Source organism: Cololabis saira, chromosome 22, assembly GCF_033807715.1.
Source record: "Cololabis saira isolate AMF1-May2022 chromosome 22, fColSai1.1, whole genome shotgun sequence".
Taxonomy (NCBI): Eukaryota; Metazoa; Chordata; class Actinopteri; order Beloniformes; family Belonidae; genus Cololabis; species Cololabis saira.
Genome location: NC_084608.1, coordinates 38129306 through 38149609, shown reverse-complemented (window position 1 = coordinate 38149609; position 20304 = coordinate 38129306).

Here is a 20304-nt window from a genome sequence, read left to right as displayed (position 1 = left end):
TCACATATACATTATACAAAGATAAAAATATCAAAAACAATTGCTCTGTTACACAAAGTAAAGGATTCATTGGACAACAAAGCTTTGTACAACACTCTCGTTTTGCGTGCATTTTGCGTGAGTTTTTGCGTGCGTTCGCGCGTTTTACGTGCGTTCGTGCGTTTTTGCGTGCGTGCCTGCATTTTGCGTGCGTTTTTTCGTGCGTTCGTGTGTTCTTTCGTGCGTTTTTTCGTGTGTTTTTGCGCTCGTGCGTTTTGCGTGTGTTTTTTCGTGCGTTTTTTCATGCGTTTTTGCGTGCGTGCATTCGTTTTGCGTGCGTTTTGAGTGCGTGCGTGCGTTTTTGCGTGCGTGCGTTTTTGCGTGCGTGCGTTCGTTTTGCGTGTGTTTTGTGTGCGTTCGTTTTTGCGTGCGTGCATTCGTTTTGCGTGCGTTTTTGCGTGCGTGCGTTTTTGCGTGCGTGCGTTCGTTTTGCGTGTGTTTTGTGTGCGTTCGTGCATTTTTGCGTGCGTGCGTTTTTGCGTGCGTGCGTTCGTTTTGGGTGCGTTTTTTCGTGCCTTCATGCGTGCGTGAGTTCTTTTTGCGTGCGTTTTTCCGTGTGTTTTTGCGTGCGTGCGTTTTGCGTGTGTTTTTTCGTGCGTTTTTTCGTGCGTTTTTTCGTGCGTTTTTGCGTGCGTGCATTCGTTTTGCGTGCGTGTGTTTTTGCGTGCGTGCGTTTTGCGTGTGTTTTTTCGTGCGTTTTTTCGTGCGTTTTTGCGTGCGTGCATTCATTTTGCGTGCGTGCGTTTTGCGTGCATTTTTTCGAGTGCGGGCGTCCATTTTTGCGTGCGTGCGTTTTGCGTGCGAGCGTGCATTTTTTCGTGCGTTCGTTCTTTCGTGCGTTTTCGACATTTCCACTTTTTTCTCAAAATTTCCACTTTTTTCTCCACTTTTTTCTCAAATTTTCAACTTTTTCATCCAAATTTCAACTTTTTCATCCAAATTTCAACTTTTTCATCCAAATTTCAACTTTTTTCTCAAAATTTCAACTTTTTTCCTCATGTCATCATGTCATCCCCGGATCCTGTTAGAGTCCAAAAATACGGCCACATCCCCCCAGCTCTGAAATCACTGCACTGGCTCCCCATCGCCATTAAAAGAATAAAAACATGGTTTGAGGTAAATAAATGATCACTGAATCGTTAAAAAACAAACTTCATGATATTTAGTAACAGACGGAGAGACACAGACATTTGCATTAATATAGATAATAAGGGAAACAGAGTTTCTGGGTGTCATGCTGGATGAGAATCTGAATTGGAAATCACATATACGTTATACAAAGATAAAAATATCAAAAACAATTGCTCTGTTACACAAAGTAAAGGATTCTTTGGACAACAAAGCTTTGTACATTTTCTATAACACTCTGATTGTTCCATATCTGACCTACTGTGTTGAAGTTTGGGGAAATAAAAGCCTGTAAAACATTTATATTCAGTCAATTTTCATTTTGCAAAAAAGAGCCGTAAGAATAATCAATAGAAAACAGTATAGAGATCCAACAAATCTAATCTAAATATAGGGTTAGGTCTAAAAATGTTCATGTTTTATTTTTCTGCTCTGTAGCACTTTGAGATTACTAAATATAAAGTTGAGGCAGGGTGGAGGAGCTGCAGCCACTCAGGCTGACGGGACACAGGTGTGGCCCGTCAGCCTGAGTGGCTGCAGCTCCTCCACCCTGCCACAAAAGTGCATTATAAATACAATGTATTATTATTATAATTTCTATTTTCATATGAATGATGAGAAAGTATTTGTGTCAAGTCAAGTCACGTTTCTTTATAAAGCACTTTAAAAACAGCTGACCAAAGTGCTGGACAAGCGAAAGAAAAACAAAACAGGACAACGTAAAAAATAAAACGCACAAATAAAATAAAACTAGTATGAATTAAATAATGAGTAAAAATTAGTTTTAAGTTGAGATTTAGAAACTGCCGTAGAAGGAGCCGGGGCTTTGCAGAGAATCTCAGAATCTAAGAGTCTACAGGTCGTGTTTGACGTAAAACCAACGGTTTCTGATTGAGTCTAAATGAATTTGCATCGTTCCAATATAAATGTGAGCTGTGATTAAGCTGGTGGTGCTTTTGGGAGGATGGTTGCATAAATGGACATTAAAGAATACCTATGTTATGGCCAGCTGGAGAACATCAGGAAAAAGTTGAAATTTTGAGAAAAAAGTTTAAATTTTGAGAAAAAAGTGGAAATGTCGAAAACGCACGAAAGAACGAACGCACGAAAAAATGCATGCACGCAAAAATGGACGCCCGCTGCACGCCCGCCCGCACGAAAAAACGCATGAACGCACGCAAAACGCACGAAAAAACGCACGCATAACGCACGCAAAACGCACGCAAAACGCACGCAAAAAACGCACGAAAAAACGCATGAAAAAACGCACGAACGCACGCAAAACGGATGCAAAACGCACGTAAGACGCACGCAAAACGAACGCACGCACGCAAAAACGCGGCGAAAAAACGCACAAACGCACGCACGCAAAACGCATACAAAACGCACGCACGCACAAAACGCACGCAAAACGCACGCAAAACGCACGCAAAACGCACGCAAAACGCACGCAAAACGCACGCAAAACGCACGCAAAACGCACGCAAAACGCACGCAAAACGCACGCAAAACGAATGCACGCACGCAAAAAACGCACGAACGCACGAAAAAACGCACGAACGCACGCAAAACACATGCAAAACGCAAGCACGCACACAAAAACGCAAGCACGCACGCAAAAACGCACGAACGCACCAAAAAACGGATGCAAAACGCACGCAAGATGCACGCAAAACGAACGCACGCACGCAAAACGCACACAAAACGCACGCACGCACACAAAACGCATGCAAAACTCATGCAAAACGCACGCAAAACGCACGCAAAACGGATGCAAAACGCACGCAAGATGCACGCAAAACGAACGCACGCACGCAAAACGCACACAAAACGCACGCAAAACTCACGCAAAACGCACGCAAAACGCACGCAAAACGCACGCAAAACGCACGCAAAACGCACGCAAAACGCACGCAAAACGCACGCAAAACGCACGCAAAACGCACGCAAAACGCACGCAAAACGAATGCACGCACGCAAAAAACGCACAAACGCACTAAAAACCGTGCGAAAAAACGCACGAACGCACAATAGGGTTGGGATAGGATAGGATTCTGATTCTGATTCTGAGCTGAGATGTTTTCTGAGGCGGTGGTTTAGAAGTGGTTCTGGTTTCTAGTCTGGTTTAAAAGTGGTTCTGGTTTCTAGTCTGGTTTAGAAGGTTCTGGTTTCTAGTCTGGTTTAGAAGTGGTTCTGGTTTCTAGTCTGGTTTAGAAGGTTCTGGTTTCTAGTCTGGTTTAGAAGGTTCTGGTTTCTAGTCTGGTTTAGAAGTGGTTCTGGTTTCTAGTCTGGTTTAGAAGTGGTTCTGGTTTCTAGTCTGGTTTAGAAGGTTCTGGTTTCTAGTCTGGTTTAGAAGTGGTTCTGGTTTCTAGTCTGGTTTAGAAGGTTCTGGTTTCTAGTCTGGTTTAGAAGGTTCTGGTTTCTAGTCTGGTTTAGAAGGTTCTGGTTTCTAGTCTGGTTTAGAAGGTTCTGGTTTCTAGTCTGGTGTTATTATGGATTATGGATTTGTGATGATCCACAAATACACGTGTTTATGTTACATTTATGGAGGAAACAAAACTACCAAAGCTGGTTAAACCTGGAGAAGCTGGAACGTTTCCATCATCAGATAACGGGCCGTCTGCTCTTTAAGCTCGCACGCAAAAAACGCGGCGAAAAAACGCACAAACGCACGCACGCACGCAAAACGCATACAAAACGCACGCACGCAAAACGCACGCAAAACGCACGCAAAACGCACGCAAAACGCACGCAAAACACACGCAAAACGCACGCAAAACGCACGCAAAACGCACGCAAAACGAATGCACGCACGCAAAAAAACGCACAAACGCACGAAAAAACGCACGAACGCACGCACGAACGCACGAACGCACGCAAAACGAATGCACGCAAAACGAATGCACGCACGCAAAACGCATACAAAACGCACGCACGCAAAACGCACGCAAAACGCACGCAAAACGCACGCAAAACGCACGCAAAACGCACGCAAAACGCACGCAAAACGCACGCAAAACGCACGCAAAACGCACGCAAAACGCACGCAAAACGCACGCAAAACGCACGCAAAACGCACGCAAAACGAATGCACGCACGCAAAAAACGCACGAACGCACGAAAAAACGCACGAACGCACGCAAAACGAATGCACGCAAAACGAATGCACGCACGCAGAAAACGCACGAACGCACGCACGAACGCACGCAGAACGCATGAACGCACCAAAAAACGGATGCAAAACGCATGCAAGACGCACGCAAAACGAACGCACGCACGCAAAAACGCACAAAAAAACGCAGGAAAAAACGCAGGAAAAAACGCAGGAAAAAACGCACGCACACACGCACGCAAAACGCACGCACGCACACAAAAACGCACGAACGCACGAATAAACGCACACAAAACGCACGCAAAACGCAAGCACGCACGCAAAAACGCATGAACGCACCAAAAAACGGATGCAAAACGCATGCAAGACGCACGCAAAACGAACGCACGCACGCAAAAACGCACAAAAAAACGCAGGAAAAAACGCACAAACGCACGCACACACGCACGCAAAATGCACGCACGCACACAAAAACGCACGAACGCACGAATAAACGCACACAAAACGCACGCAAAACGAATGCATGCACGCAAAAAACGCACGAACGCACAATAGGGTTGGGATAGGATAGGATTCTGATTCTGATTCTGAGCTGAGATGTTTTCTGAGGCGGTGGTTTAGAAGTGGTTCTGGTTTCTAGTCTGGTTTAGAAGGTTCTGGTTTCTAGTCTGGTTTAGAAGGTTCTGGTTTCTAGTCTGGTTTAGAAGTGGTTCTGGTTTCTAGTCTGGTTTAGAAGGTTCTGGTTTCTAGTCTGGTTTAGAAGTGGTTCTGGTTTCTAGTCTGGTTTAGAAGGTTCTGGTTTCTAGTCTGGTTTAGAAGGTTCTGGTTTCTAGTCTGGTTTAGAAGTGGTTCTGGTTTCTAGTCTGGTTTAGAAGGTTCTGGTTTCTAGTCTGGTTTAGAAGTGGTTCTGGTTTCTAGTCTGGTTTAGAAGGTTCTGGTTTCTAGTCTGGTTTAGAAGGTTCTGGTTTCTAGTCTGGTTTAGAAGGTTCTGGTTTCTAGTCTGGTTTAGAAGTGGTTCTGGTTTCTAGTCTGGTTTAGAAGGTTCTGGTTTCTAGTCTGGTTTAGAAGGTTCTGGTTTCTAGTCTGGTTTAGAAGGTTCTGGTTTCTAGTCTGGTTTAGAAGTGGTTCTGGTTTCTAGTCTGGTTTAGAAGGTTCTGGTTTCTAGTCTGGTTTAGAAGGTTCTGGTTTCTAGTCTGGTTTAGAAGGTTCTGGTTTCTAGTCTGGTTTAGAAGGTTCTGGTTTCTAGTCTGGTTTAGAAGGTTCTGGTTTCTAGTCTGGTTTAGAAGGTTCTGGTTTCTAGTCTGGTTTAGAAGGTTCTGGTTTCTAGTCTGGTTTAGAAGGTTCTGGTTTCTAGTCTGGTTTAGAAGGTTCTGGTTTCTAGTCTGGTTTAGAAGGTTCTGGTTTCTAGTCTGGTTTAGAAGGTTCTGGTTTCTAGTCTGGTTTAGAAGGTTCTGGTTTCTAGTCTGGTTTAGAAGTGGTTCTGGTTTCTAGTCTGGTTTAGAAGTGGTTCTGGTTTCTAGTCTGGTTTAGAAGGTTCTGGTTTCTAGTCTGGTTTAGAAGGTTCTGGTTTCTAGTCTGGTTTAGAAGGTTCTGGTTTCTAGTCTGGTTTAGAAGGTTCTGGTTTCTAGTCTGGTTTAGAAGGTTCTGGTTTCTAGTCTGGTTTAGAAGTGGTTCTGGTTTCTAGTCTGGTTTAGAAGTGGTTCTGGTTTCTAGTCTGGTTTAGAAGGTTCTGGTTTCTAGTCTGGTTTAGAAGGTTCTGGTTTCTAGTCTGGTTTAGAAGGTTCTGGTTTCTAGTCTGGTTTAGAAGGTTCTGGTTTCTAGTCTGGTTTAGAAGGTTCTGGTTTCTAGTCTGGTTTAGAAGGTTCTGGTTTCTAGTCTGGTTTAGAAGTGGTTCTGGTTTCTAGTCTGGTTTAGAAGGTTCTGGTTTCTAGTCTGGTTTAGAAGGTTCTGGTTTCTAGTCTGGTTTAGAAGGTTCTGGTTTCTAGTCTGGTTTAGAAGGTTCTGGTTTCTAGTCTGGTTTAGAAGGTTCTGGTTTCTAGTCTGGTTTAGAAGGTTCTGGTTTCTAGTCTGGTGTTATTATGGATTATGGATTTGTGATGATCCACAAATACACGTGTTTATGTTACATTTATGGAGGAAACAAAACTACCAAAGCTGGTTAAACCTGGAGAAGCTGGAACGTTTCCATCATCAGATAACGGGCCGTCTGCTCTTTAAGCTCGCACGCAAAAAACGCGGCGAAAAAACGCACAAACGCACGCACGCACGCAAAACGCATACAAAACGCACGCACGCAAAACGCACGCAAAACGCACGCAAAACGCACGCAAAACGCACGCAAAACACACGCAAAACGCACGCAAAACGCACGCAAAACGCACGCAAAACGAATGCACGCACGCAAAAAAACGCACAAACGCACGAAAAAACGCACGAACGCACGCACGAACGCACGAACGCACGCAAAACGAATGCACGCAAAACGAATGCACGCACGCAAAACGCATACAAAACGCACGCACGCAAAACGCACGCAAAACGCACGCAAAACGCACGCAAAACGCACGCAAAACGCACGCAAAACGCACGCAAAACGCACGCAAAACGCACGCAAAACGCACGCAAAACGCACGCAAAACGAATGCACGCACGCAAAAAACGCACGAACGCACGAAAAAACGCACGAACGCACGCAAAACGAATGCACGCAAAACGAATGCACGCACGCAGAAAACGCACGAACGCACGCACGAACGCACGCAGAACGCATGAACGCACCAAAAAACGGATGCAAAACGCATGCAAGACGCACGCAAAACGAACGCACGCACGCAAAAACGCACAAAAAAACGCAGGAAAAAACGCAGGAAAAAACGCACAAACGCACGCACACACGCACGCAAAACGCACGCACGCACACAAAAACGCACGAACGCACGAATAAACGCACACAAAACGCACGCAAAACGCAAGCACGCACGCAAAAACGCATGAACGCACCAAAAAACGGATGCAAAACGCATGCAAGACGCACGCAAAACGAACGCACGCACGCAAAAACGCACAAAAAAACGCAGGAAAAAACGCACAAACGCACGCACACACGCACGCAAAATGCACGCACGCACACAAAAACGCACGAACGCACGAATAAACGCACACAAAACGCACGCAAAACGAATGCATGCACGCAAAAAACGCACGAACGCACAATAGGGTTGGGATAGGATAGGATTCTGATTCTGATTCTGAGCTGAGATGTTTTCTGAGGCGGTGGTTTAGAAGTGGTTCTGGTTTCTAGTCTGGTTTAGAAGGTTCTGGTTTCTAGTCTGGTTTAGAAGGTTCTGGTTTCTAGTCTGGTTTAGAAGGTTCTGGTTTCTAGTCTGGTTTAGAAGGTTCTGGTTTCTAGTCTGGTTTAGAAGGTTCTGGTTTCTAGTCTGGTTTAGAAGGTTCTGGTTTCTAGTCTGGTTTAGAAGGTTCTGGTTTCTAGTCTGGTTTAGAAGGTTCTGGTTTCTAGTCTGGTTTAGAAGGTTCTGGTTTCTAGTCTGGTTTAGAAGTGGTTCTGGTTTCTAGTCTGGTTTAGAAGTGGTTCTGGTTTCTAGTCTGGTTTAGAAGGTTCTGGTTTCTAGTCTGGTTTAGAAGTGGTTCTGGTTTCTAGTCTGGTTTAGAAGGTTCTGGTTTCTAGTCTGGTTTAGAAGGTTCTGGTTTCTAGTCTGGTTTAGAAGGTTCTGGTTTCTAGTCTGGTGTTATTATGGATTATGGATTTGTGATGATCCACAAATACACGTGTTTATGTTACATTTATGGAGGAAACAAAACTACCAAAGCTGGTAAAACCTGGAGAAGCTGGAACGTTTCCATCATCAGATAACGGGCCGTCTGCTCTTTAAGCTTCATTATCTGAGTTTACATGAGATGGAAGAGATAGCTGTTTAATCTGGGTGAAGATGAAGAGGCTGTTTATTCTGGGTGAAGATGAAGAGGCTGTTTAATCTGGTGAAGATGAAGAGGCTGTTTATTCTGGTGAAGATGAAGAGGCGTGACCAGGACCAGAACCTGAAAACAGGCTGATCAAATCTGCTGCTCAACTCTCTAAATGTTTAACTTCAGATATCTGACTCATATCAACTCTCTAAACGTTTAACTTCAGATATCTGACTCATATCAACTCTCTAAACGTTTAACTTCAGATATCTGACTCATATCAACTCTCTAAATGTTTAACTTCAGATACCCACAGCGGACTAAAACTCTCTACACCACAGACTAAAACTCTCTACACCACAGACTAAAACTCTCTACACCACAGACTAAAACTCTCTACACCACAGACTAAAACTCTCTACACCACAGACTAAAACTAAATACACCACAGACTAAAACTCTCTACACCACAGACTAAAACTCTCTACACCACAGACTAAAACTCTCTACATCACAGACTAAAACTCTCTACACCACAGACTAAAACTCTCTACACCACAGACTAAAACTCTCTACACCACAGACTAAAACTCTCTACACCACAGACTAAAACTCTCTACACCACAGACTAAAACTCTCTACACCACAGACTAAAACTCTCTACACCACAGACTAAAACTCTCTACACCACAGACTAAAACTCTCTACACCACAGACTAAAACTAAATACACCACAGACTAAAACTCTCTACACCACAGACTAAAACTCTCTACACCACAGACTAAAACTCTCTACACCACAGACTAAAACTCTCTACACCACAGACTAAAACTCTCTACACCACAGACTAAAACTCTCTACACCACAGACTAAAACTCTCTACACCACAGACTAAAACTCTCTACACCACAGACTAAAACTCTCTACACCACAGACTAAAACTCTCTACATCACAGACTAAAACTCTCTACACCACAGACTAAAACTCTCTACACCACAGACTAAAACTCTCTACACCACAGCGGACTAAAACTCTCTACACCACAGACTAAAACTCTCTACACCACAGACTAAAACTCTCTACACCACAGACTAAAACTCTCTACACCACAGACTAAAACTCTCTACACCGCAGACTAAAACTCTCTACACCACAGACTAAAACTCTCTACACCACAGACTAAAACTCTCTACACCACAGACTAAAACTCTCTACACCACAGACTAAAACTCTCTACACCACAGACTAAAACTAAATACACCACAGACTAAAACTCTCTACACCACAGACTAAAACTCTCTACACCACAGACTAAAACTAAATACACCACAGACTAAAACTCTCTACACCACAGACTAAAACTCTCTACACCACAGACTAAAACTCTCTACACCACAGACTAAAACTCTCTACACCACAGACTAAAACTCTCTACACCACAGACTAAAACTCTCTACACCACAGACTAAAACTCTCTACACCACAGACTAAAACTCTCTACACCACAGACTAAAACTCTCTACACCACAGACTAAAACTCTCTACACCACAGACTAAAACTCTCTACACCACAGACTAAAACTCTCTACATCACAGACTAAAACTCTCTACACCACAGACTAAAACTCTCTACACCACAGACTAAAACTCTCTACACCACAGACTAAAACTCTCTACACCACAGACTAAAACTCTCTACACCACAGACTAAAACTCTCTACACCACAGACTAAAACTCTCTACACCACAGACTAAAACTCTCTACACCACAGACTAAAACTAAATACACCACAGACTAAAACTCTCTACACCACAGACTAAAACTCTCTACACCACAGACTAAAACTCTCTACACCACAGACTAAAACTCTCTACACCGCAGACTAAAACTCTCTACACCACAGACTAAAACTCTCTACACCACAGACTAAAACTCTCTACACCACAGACTAAAACTCTCTACACCACAGACTAAAACTCTCTACACCACAGACTAAAACTAAATACACCACAGACTAAAACTCTCTACACCACAGACTAAAACTCTCTACACCACACACTAAAACTAAATACACCACAGACTAAAACTCTCTACACCACAGACTAAAACTAAATACACCACAGACTAAAACTCTCTACACCACAGACTAAAACTCTCTACACCACAGACTAAAACTCTCTACACCACAGACTAAAACTCTCTACACCACAGACTAAAACTCTCTACACCACAGACTAAAACTCTCTACACCACAGACTAAAACTAAATACACCACAGACTAAAACTAAATACACCACAGACTAAAACTCTCTACACCACAGACTAAAACTCTCTACACCACAGACTAAAACTCTCTACACCACAGACTAAAACTAAATACACCACAGACTAAAACTCTCTACACCACAGACTAAAACTCTCTACACCACAGACTAAAACTCTCTACACCACAGACTAAAACTCTCTACACCACAGACTAAAACTCTCTACACCACAGACTAAAACTCACTACACCACAGACTAAAACTCTCTACACCACAGACTAAAACTCTCTACACCACAGACTAAAACTCTCTACACCACAGACTAAAACTCTCTACACCACAGACTAAAACTCTCTACACCACAGAATAAAACTCTCTACACCACAGACTAAAACTCTCTACACCACAGACTAAAACTCTCTACACCACAGACTAAAACTAAATACACCACAGACTAAAACTCTCTACACCACAGACTAAAACTCTCTACACCACAGACTAAAACTCTCTACACCACAGACTAAAACTAAATACACCACAGACTAAAACTCTCTACACCACAGACTAAAACTCTCTACACCACAGACTAAAACTCTCTACACCACAGACTAAAACTCTCTACACCACAGACTAAAACTAAATACACCACAGACTAAAACTCTCTACACCACAGACTAAAACTCTCTACACCACAGACTAAAACTCTCTACACCACAGACTAAAACTCTCTACACCACAGACTAAAACTAAATACACCACAGACTAAAACTCTCTACACCACAGACTAAAACTCTCTACACCACAGACTAAAACTAAATACACCACAGACTAAAACTCTCTACACCACAGACTAAAACTCTCTACACCACAGACTAAAACTAAATACACCACAGACTAAAACTCTCTACACCACAGACTAAAACTCTCTACACCACAGACTAAAACTCTCTACACCACAGACTAAAACTCTCTACACCACAGACTAAAACTCTCTACACCACAGACTAAAACTCTCTACACCACAGACTAAAACTCTCTACACCACAGACTAAAACTCTCTACACCACAGACTAAAACTCTCTACACCACAGACTAAAACTCTCTACACCACAGACTAAAACTCTCTACACCACAGACTAAAACTCTCTACACCACAGACTAAAACTCTCTACACCACAGACTAAAACTCTCTACACCACAGACTAAAACTAAATACACCACAGACTAAAACTCTCTACACCACAGACTAAAACTAAATACACCACAGACTAAAACTCTCTACACCACAGACTAAAACTAAATACACCACAGACTAAAACTCTCTACACCACAGACTAAAACTAAATACACCACAGACTAAAACTCTCTACACCACAGACTAAAACTCTCTACACCACAGACTAAAACTCTCTACACCACAGACTAAAACTCTCTACACCACAGACTAAAACTCTCTACACCACAGACTAAAACTCTGTACACCACAGACTAAAACTCTCTACACCACAGACTAAAACTCTCTACACCACAGACTAAAACTCTCTACACCACAGACTAAAACTCTCTACACCACAGACTAAAACTCTCTACACCACAGACTAAAACTCTCTACACCACAGACTAAAACTCTCTACACCACAGACTAAAACTCTCTACACCACAGACTAAAACTCTCTACACCACAGACTAAAACTCTCTACACCACAGACTAAAACTCTCTACACCACAGACTAAAACTAAATACACCACAGACTAAAACTCTCTACACCACAGACTAAAACTAAATACACCAGACTAAAAAAAAAAAAAACTTACGAAAAAATGTACCAAAAAACGCACAAAAAAACGCACGAAAAAACGTACGAAAAAACGCACGAAAAATCGTACGAAAAGAAAACGTACGAAAAAACGCACGAAAAAACGTACGAAAAAACACACGAAAAAACGTACGAAAAAACGCACGAAAAAACGCAAGAAAAAACGCACGAAAAAACGCAAGAAAAAACGCACGAAAAAACGTATGAAAAATCGTACGAAAAACGTACGAAAAAATGCACGAAAAAACGCGCGAAAAATCGCACGAAAAAAACTAAAACTCTCTACACCACAGACTAAAACTCTCTACACCACAGACTAAAACTCTCTACACCACAGACTAAAACTCTCTACACCACAGACTAAAACTCTCTACACCACAGACTAAAACTAAATACACCACAGTCTAAAACTCTCTACACCACAGACTAAAACTCTCTACACCACAGACTAAAACTCTCTACACCACAGACTAAAACTCTCTACACCACAGACTAAAACTCTCTACACCACAGACTAAAACTCTCTACACCACAGACTAAAACTCTCTACACCACAGACTAAAACTCTCTACACCACAGAATAAAACTCTCTACACCACAGACTAAAACTCTCTACACCACAGACTAAAACTCTCTACACCACAGACTAAAACTCTCTACACCACAGACTAAAACTCTCTACACCACAGACTAAAACTAAATACACCACAGACTAAAACTCTCTACACCACAGACTAAAACTAAATACACCACAGACTAAAACTCTCTACACCACAGACTAAAACTAAATACACCACAGAATAAAACTCTCTACACCACAGACTAAAACTAAATACACCACAGACTAAAACTCTCTACACCACAGACTAAAACTCTCTACACCACAGACTAAAACTCTCTACACCACAGACTAAAACTAAATACACCACAGACTAAAACTAAATACACCACAGACTAAAACTCTCTACACCACAGACTAAAACTCTCTACACCACAGACTAAAACTCTCTACACCACAGACTAAAACTAAATACACCACAGACTAAAACTCTCTACACCACAGACTAAAACTCTCTACACCACAGACTAAAACTAAATACACCACAGACTAAAACTCTCTACACCACAGACTAAAACTCTCTACACCAGACTAAAAAAAAAAAAAACTTACGAAAAAATGTACCAAAAAACGCACGAAAAAACGCACGAAAAAACGTACGAAAAAACGCACGAAAAATCGTACGAAAAGAAAACGTACGAAAAAACGCACGAAAAAACGCACGAAAAAACGTACGAAAAAACGCACGAAAAAACGTACGAAAAAACGCACGAAAAAACGCAAGAAAAAACGCACGAAAAAACGCAAGAAAAAACGCACGAAAAAACGTATGAAAAATCGTACGAAAAACGTACGAAAAAATGCACGAAAAAACGCGCGAAAAATCGCATGAAAAAAACTAAAACTCTCTACACCACAGACTAAAACTCTCTACACCACAGACTAAAACTCTCTACACCACAGACTAAAACTCTCTACACCACAGACTAAAACTCTCTACACCACAGACTAAAACTCTCTACACCACAGACTAAAACTCTCTACACCACAGACTAAAACTCTCTACACCACAGACTAAAACTCTCTACACCACAGACTAAAACTCTCTACACCACAGACTAAAACTAAATACACCACAGACTAAAACTAAATACACCACAGACTAAAACAGAATAAACTACTGGTTTAGAAGTGGTTCTGGTTTCTAGTCTTTTTTTCTCTTTTTTTCCTATTTTTTCCTCTTTTTCCTCTTCTTTTTAACTTTTTTTTCTCTTTTTTTGGTAACACTTTACAATAAGGGTCCCTTAATTAACGTTAGTTAATTCATTATTAAGCATTAATTAACAGTTTAATAATAGTTAAATAACCATTATTATGTATTACTTAACATTAATTAGCATATTAGTTCATGCATTAATAAACAGTTAATTAATGCCTACTGCTCAGAGTTAATTAATACATTAGTAAGCATTAATAAACGTTACATGATGTAATTATTTATCCTTATGTATGCATTACTTAGTATTAAGTAATACATTAGTTAATACATAAGTAAAACGTTAATAATGTCCCTAGTAATAATTTACTAATGGTGTTTATTTGGAGTGAATATGCATTAAGTAACAGCTACCTAATACATCTACTAATCATTCGCTAATGGTGTACATGTTTACTGGATGGGCATTATTAAACAACTATTTAGAGTCTTAAGTAATCATTTCCTAATGGTGCTGTGTATGTTATCAGGTAGCTTACCTGACCTTATGAACGGTAACCTGACATAAACCTTAATAAATGTATAGGAGTGGCTCATAACCATTACTTAACCATTAGTAAAGGCTTGCTGGACCCTTATTGTAAAGTGTAACACATTTATCCCTTAGGTAACACATTATTAATGCTTAACTGCCTCATAAGCATTACTTAACCATAATTAACCATTAGTAAATACTATTCTGGACCCTTATTGTAAAGTGTAACACATTTATCTCTTAGGTAACACATTATTAATGCTTAACTGCCTCATAAGCATTACTTGACCATAGTTAACCATTAGTAAATTAAGCAATCACATATAAAGAAGTTTACACTTTTTATTTAAAACAAAATAAAACAGATAACAAATAACAGATAACATTTGTTATATGTATACATCTTATACATATATATATACATATACATATATATATATATATATATATATATATATATATATATATATATATATATATATATATATATATATATATACACACACACATCTGTGATAACAGATACGTAACAACAATTCACACAGAGGAGAGCTTTGAACAAACATTATTTAGTAACATAATACAACAACACAGTATGATAGGCTGGCATAATTTCATCATCCTTCATTTTATGTATTGTAGCAGAAATGACTTTAGTGGCCTTTATAACCTCCTTGCATCTTTTAGCAAAGTCTGCCACCGTCTCCCCCTTCTCCACCTGATCATATTCTTCTGGAGCAGCTATTGTGAGCTCGGCAATCGCTGCAGTCCTCACAATAGTAAGTCTGTCTACTCCATACTTCTCCAAGGATTTGGCCATATTCTTCCCCGTCTGGAAAATGGCAAGGACTTCCTTGTACCGCTTCACCACATCACCTGGTCCTCCAACTAATATAAACACACAAGGACAAGAAGGAATGTATCATTTGAATCATGAGATTGATGAGAAGAAAAAAACAAATCATTGTATTTTACTGTTAATGTTCAATGTGCCGCGAGACACACTAATCCCATATGTGACACCTCAACACAGTGTAGAAGGATTTTCTGGCACAACTTCACCAAGGTACATGGAAACACCATGACACACACAGGGAATTATCAAGGCTAAATTGGGAGAAAAAGAGGGGAAAATGCTAAATAAAAATGGACACATTTGGGGTGAATCATTTTTGGAAATGAACATTCATTTGGACCGTACTGGTCCTTCTGGTACATCCCTCTATCAGCGTGCAGGGCTTGAATTTAGCACTCGCCACTTGCCATTTGCGACCCAAATTCCTCAAGTGGCGAGACAGATTTTCTTGCCACTTGGCTAGTTAGAAAAATCGAGATTCCCAACTTTTGTGCCATTTATAAATCAAATTGAGATTCCCAATACTGTGCGCACCATTGCACCTTTTTATTTTTTATTCTTGATGTCAACTCCGGGTGAACCGTCTGAGTCTGACTCTGAAGAATGAATAGTAAACACTCTGAAGAACAACTGGAGAAAATGGACCAATGCAATGTCTCAGTTTGACCAGCAGGGGGCACACTGTATAGTTCCTTAAATGGTTTAGCTGGTGTCTTGTGGTTGTCTTAAGACAGGCTAGGTTGGTTGTTGTAGTCTTTATAAGACACTTTCGAGCTAATAATAAAAAGGCTGCTTGTTTTTAAATTCACTTGTTCGTTCTCATTTGGACATTTTTATCCAGCCCAGAATAAACACATTATTTATACAATACACCTGCTGCATTATAGAATATACAGACAGGACAGGATCAAAGTGTTACTTTGAAGGTGTAATGCTATATATTCCTCCATAAATGTTACATTTACAATTAAGTAGGCAACTACTGAAATTAAATTATACAAGAACACATCATGCAATCTCATTTTCCACCAATAGTATAGTAGTACACTACTGAATGATAATTGTAGCGTATAGAAAAACAGGATTGATGTAATATGGTACTACGATGACTGCTATATACAAGTGATGTCGAAATACAAAAGTAAAGCAACTTTTTGGTTTTGGCTAGTAAAAAATCTGGTTGGCTAATAACTTTTTTCATCTACTAGCCACTTGGCTAGTAAGTCAAAAAGTTAATTTCAAGCCCTGTCAGCTTGTCATGAGAGATTGATTTACTTGTAGGGACAACAGACACATACAGCTCAAGCCAGCCAAGAAATACGTTTCACATACCCCGCAGGCGAGAGCGATGTTTGCTTTTCTTCGCCTTTTTCTCCTTATCCTGTCAGAGCTGGATTCAGAGCTGGATTCAGAGTCATCCTCACTGTCGTCTTCACTGTCATGCTGCATCTCAGATCCCCTCATCGCTTCATCATCACTGTCTTCTCTTCTGGACTGTTGAGCCTCCTTGAGACATGTCAAAGCTATGGATGCAAGGATTGATAGTTGATTACATCAGTTTGATTGCTTATTGTATACAAACACCTACAACAACAAACACAGCTATGACACAACTTTCGCACCCACAGCGTACACACCCATCATTCTTTAACCCTCGAGCATCCCTTAAAATTAATATACACTTTTTACCCATAGTCCAAATTTGCCTCATTGACTACCATCTCATAAAAGTGCAATAAAAATGTAATACATATTTATTTTCACTTTCACCACATAAAATCTTTTCAACAAACAGACCTAGCCATAGATATAAAGTTAATTATAATCTTTAAACATTATTTTTACAACTCCTGATTTTTTCAATAGAAAAATCACAAAATATGCAATATTTTCAAAAATTAGGTTCAAAGTGAAATATATTACAGCATTGACTATGTCAATAATTGATAACATTTATTTTGATGCATTATTATTTTTGGAACAATGAGAGTTCATTTAAAAAAACTTACACTCTTTACCTTCATGTCCAAATTTGCCCCATTGACTCCCATTATAACCACATATTTTTTATGTACTGTAATTCTTACCTATTATAATTTTTTTCAGACGAATTCCTAATAAATCTAAGCCTCTACCTTCAAAATACAGAGAAAACAGGTTTTATGTCTGGTGACCCCCCCAAAACTAGCAGGGGCAGCAGAGCTTCATCACATCAGGTTTCAGTGACGTCTCATCCATCCCGCTCCGTGTTTAGTTGGGGTCTTTCGTTTAAAAACGTGTCAGCCTTCACGAGGTGTATTAGCTTCTACACACACCCTTTCAGTTACTGAGAAGTCAGTCTTTCAAATTTACCGACGTAAACTTCTTCTTCTCCATTATTCAAGTGTTACTGAGTCAAATATGCAGCATCTTTTTGAAAAGTTTACATTTTGTCAGAATGATGTATTTGTTATGACAACTCGAATTGTGAACTTTTCAAAAAAAGTGTCATAAAGTTAACATTAAGAGCTAACAGTTTAACGTAGTTAGATTAATCTTACCATGTTTTCCAGATGAATTTCCCTTTTCCGCTTTTTCCTTGTGCGTGTGTGGCAGGTCGGGTGTTGCTCTGCCCCACCCCCTCCCACTCAATCGGCATCACCTGTGCTTGATTGTTAATCGGCATCACCTGTTAAGTACTGCGCTCCTGCAGGTCGTATCCTCTCTCTGGCATTGACCTGGAAAGGACCTGTGTCGGCTTGCTCCAGTTGTTTGGCGTGCTCTGTTAGCTTGGTCTTGGCATGATTAGTGTGTGGTCGTTTGCAAGGTAAGTGTAGGTGTGTCAACGTTATGCAACGTGTGGCACATTATGGTGTAACAACCGCCGTGATTATGTTCTCAGTGTTGGCCGTGTCAGTTGGGTTGCAGCTGGAGGAGGTGTGGTGTCCCCTCTCTCTGCTGTTTTGCAGACTGGGACTGGATCGTGAGTGTTAAAGCTCTCTTTATCGGTACGCATGCTCTTTTTTTTTATTCATCTTTGTTGGCTATAGTAGCCCTGTGCTAACAGCTGTTGCCCTCTGTCCTGCTGTAGCTGCGGAATCTGCAGCGGTTTTGTCTCTCCTCCTGCGCTCTGAGGATGCACCGCTGATTGCTGACCATCACGGCCATCTAAGTTAAACCTCCGCGGCCTCAAGCCTTGGTGCAGCCGCTCCGTTTCCACTCTGTCTTCCACGCCATTGTGTTGTTTCTGGTTGCGGCTCTCCACGCAGCATCAGACGGAAGCCCCACCGCAATTGTTGTGTTTCTTTGTTTGTTGGTTTATTTCTTTTGTTTTTTGGTTAATTATTCAATTGCTTTCCGGTTCCTCCTTGGGCCAGCTGTTTAAAGCATTTTTTTCTTTCTGTTTATTTTTCTTTTGAGTCACATCTGGTTATGTCTTTTAGTTTTTGGTTACATTTTTGATTTTGTTATTTAGCTATGGGTTGCCACCCATAGCTGATTACTATTTAAGTATTTCTGTTTACCTTAAAACAATTAATTTGTATTCTTTATGTTGGTCTGCATGTGGGTGTGAATGTTGTGAGAGTGTTTTAGAATAGTCCATTTTAAATATTTGTATAATCCAACCCTTGAGTGTCACTTCCCCTAATTTAGTTTCTTTTCCCCCTGGACAGGAGCTGGGTAGTGCGTGGCAGACTCCCTGGTGGTGGTCCCCATCTCACATCCCTTAAGTTGCTGTGGCACGTGGTGGTTTGGTTTGTAGTGTTGTGTTTTAAGTTTCTTTAATCTGTCTGCCTCCCTGAGTTTGGCCCTGCTCCCCTTTTTTTTTGTTTTTCCCCTCAAACTACTGTGGTTTTAGCAGACACTCGGGTTGAAAAGAACATGTTCATTTTAAACTATTGTTAAATAAAAGTAATTTATATATCTTTGGAAGTCCGTCTCATGTACTCTTTTAACTTAGTGTAACGAATCTGTGTGACCTCATAGTAGACCGAGTCGAGTTTATTTCCTGGGGTGCAATTCCTCAGGTGGCGTTGTTGGACAACTTCCCCCTCTGCACTACGTCTCGCCACACGTGGTTATCCTGGTCCTGCGAGGTGAGACTCCGAGCTCATCCATCCTGAGATGCTTCTGTAGCTGGGGCTACTATTCTATAATACATCCATTAGCTGGGGCCGCGGTCAGTGCGTGCAAAGAAAAAAGTGCGGCGTTCAGGCCAATTCGGAACTAAGGCTTTTAACTAAGGCCTAATATTGGTGCTCCTAATCGGGAAATTCAGAGTCTTCTTGGAGAATCAGTTTTCTGACATCACACAACAATGTCTAATGTCAATGTCTGGAACGCTTTGAAGACAGAAATGGGAGTTTTCAATGGGGAATCCCAGAGTTCTGAGGTGTCATGAACGCAGCATTGGCGCGCACCAGAACTCAGGAGTTATCGCGGTGTAACCTGGGTGTAACCATAGACATATATACATGTATATATGTCTATGGGTGTAACTGCCTTGAAGGAGGAGCAGAATGTTCTGGCAGGACGGACAGTAATTTTAACAGGATAGCCATTTACCAAGCTGCACGTTTCATTTTAGGAGCACACGGCATGCGTGGGTTAAAGTTAGCAAACAAGTTGAGTGAGCTGACAGAAGGCAAAAAAAAACCACAAACACCTCAAACTAATTGAATGGCTCCAAAAGAAAAAAATACTGAGATGGAAAGTCAAGTGCAACCGGTGTCATCACAAAAGGAAGCTGAAGAAAAAGATTGTGGATCTGTGGACCGATTTGAATGGTAGTTAACTTTGGCCAACATTGTGGGATAACTTTTTTGGTCATTATTATTATTATTATTCGCCAGCTTGATTTCATGATTGACA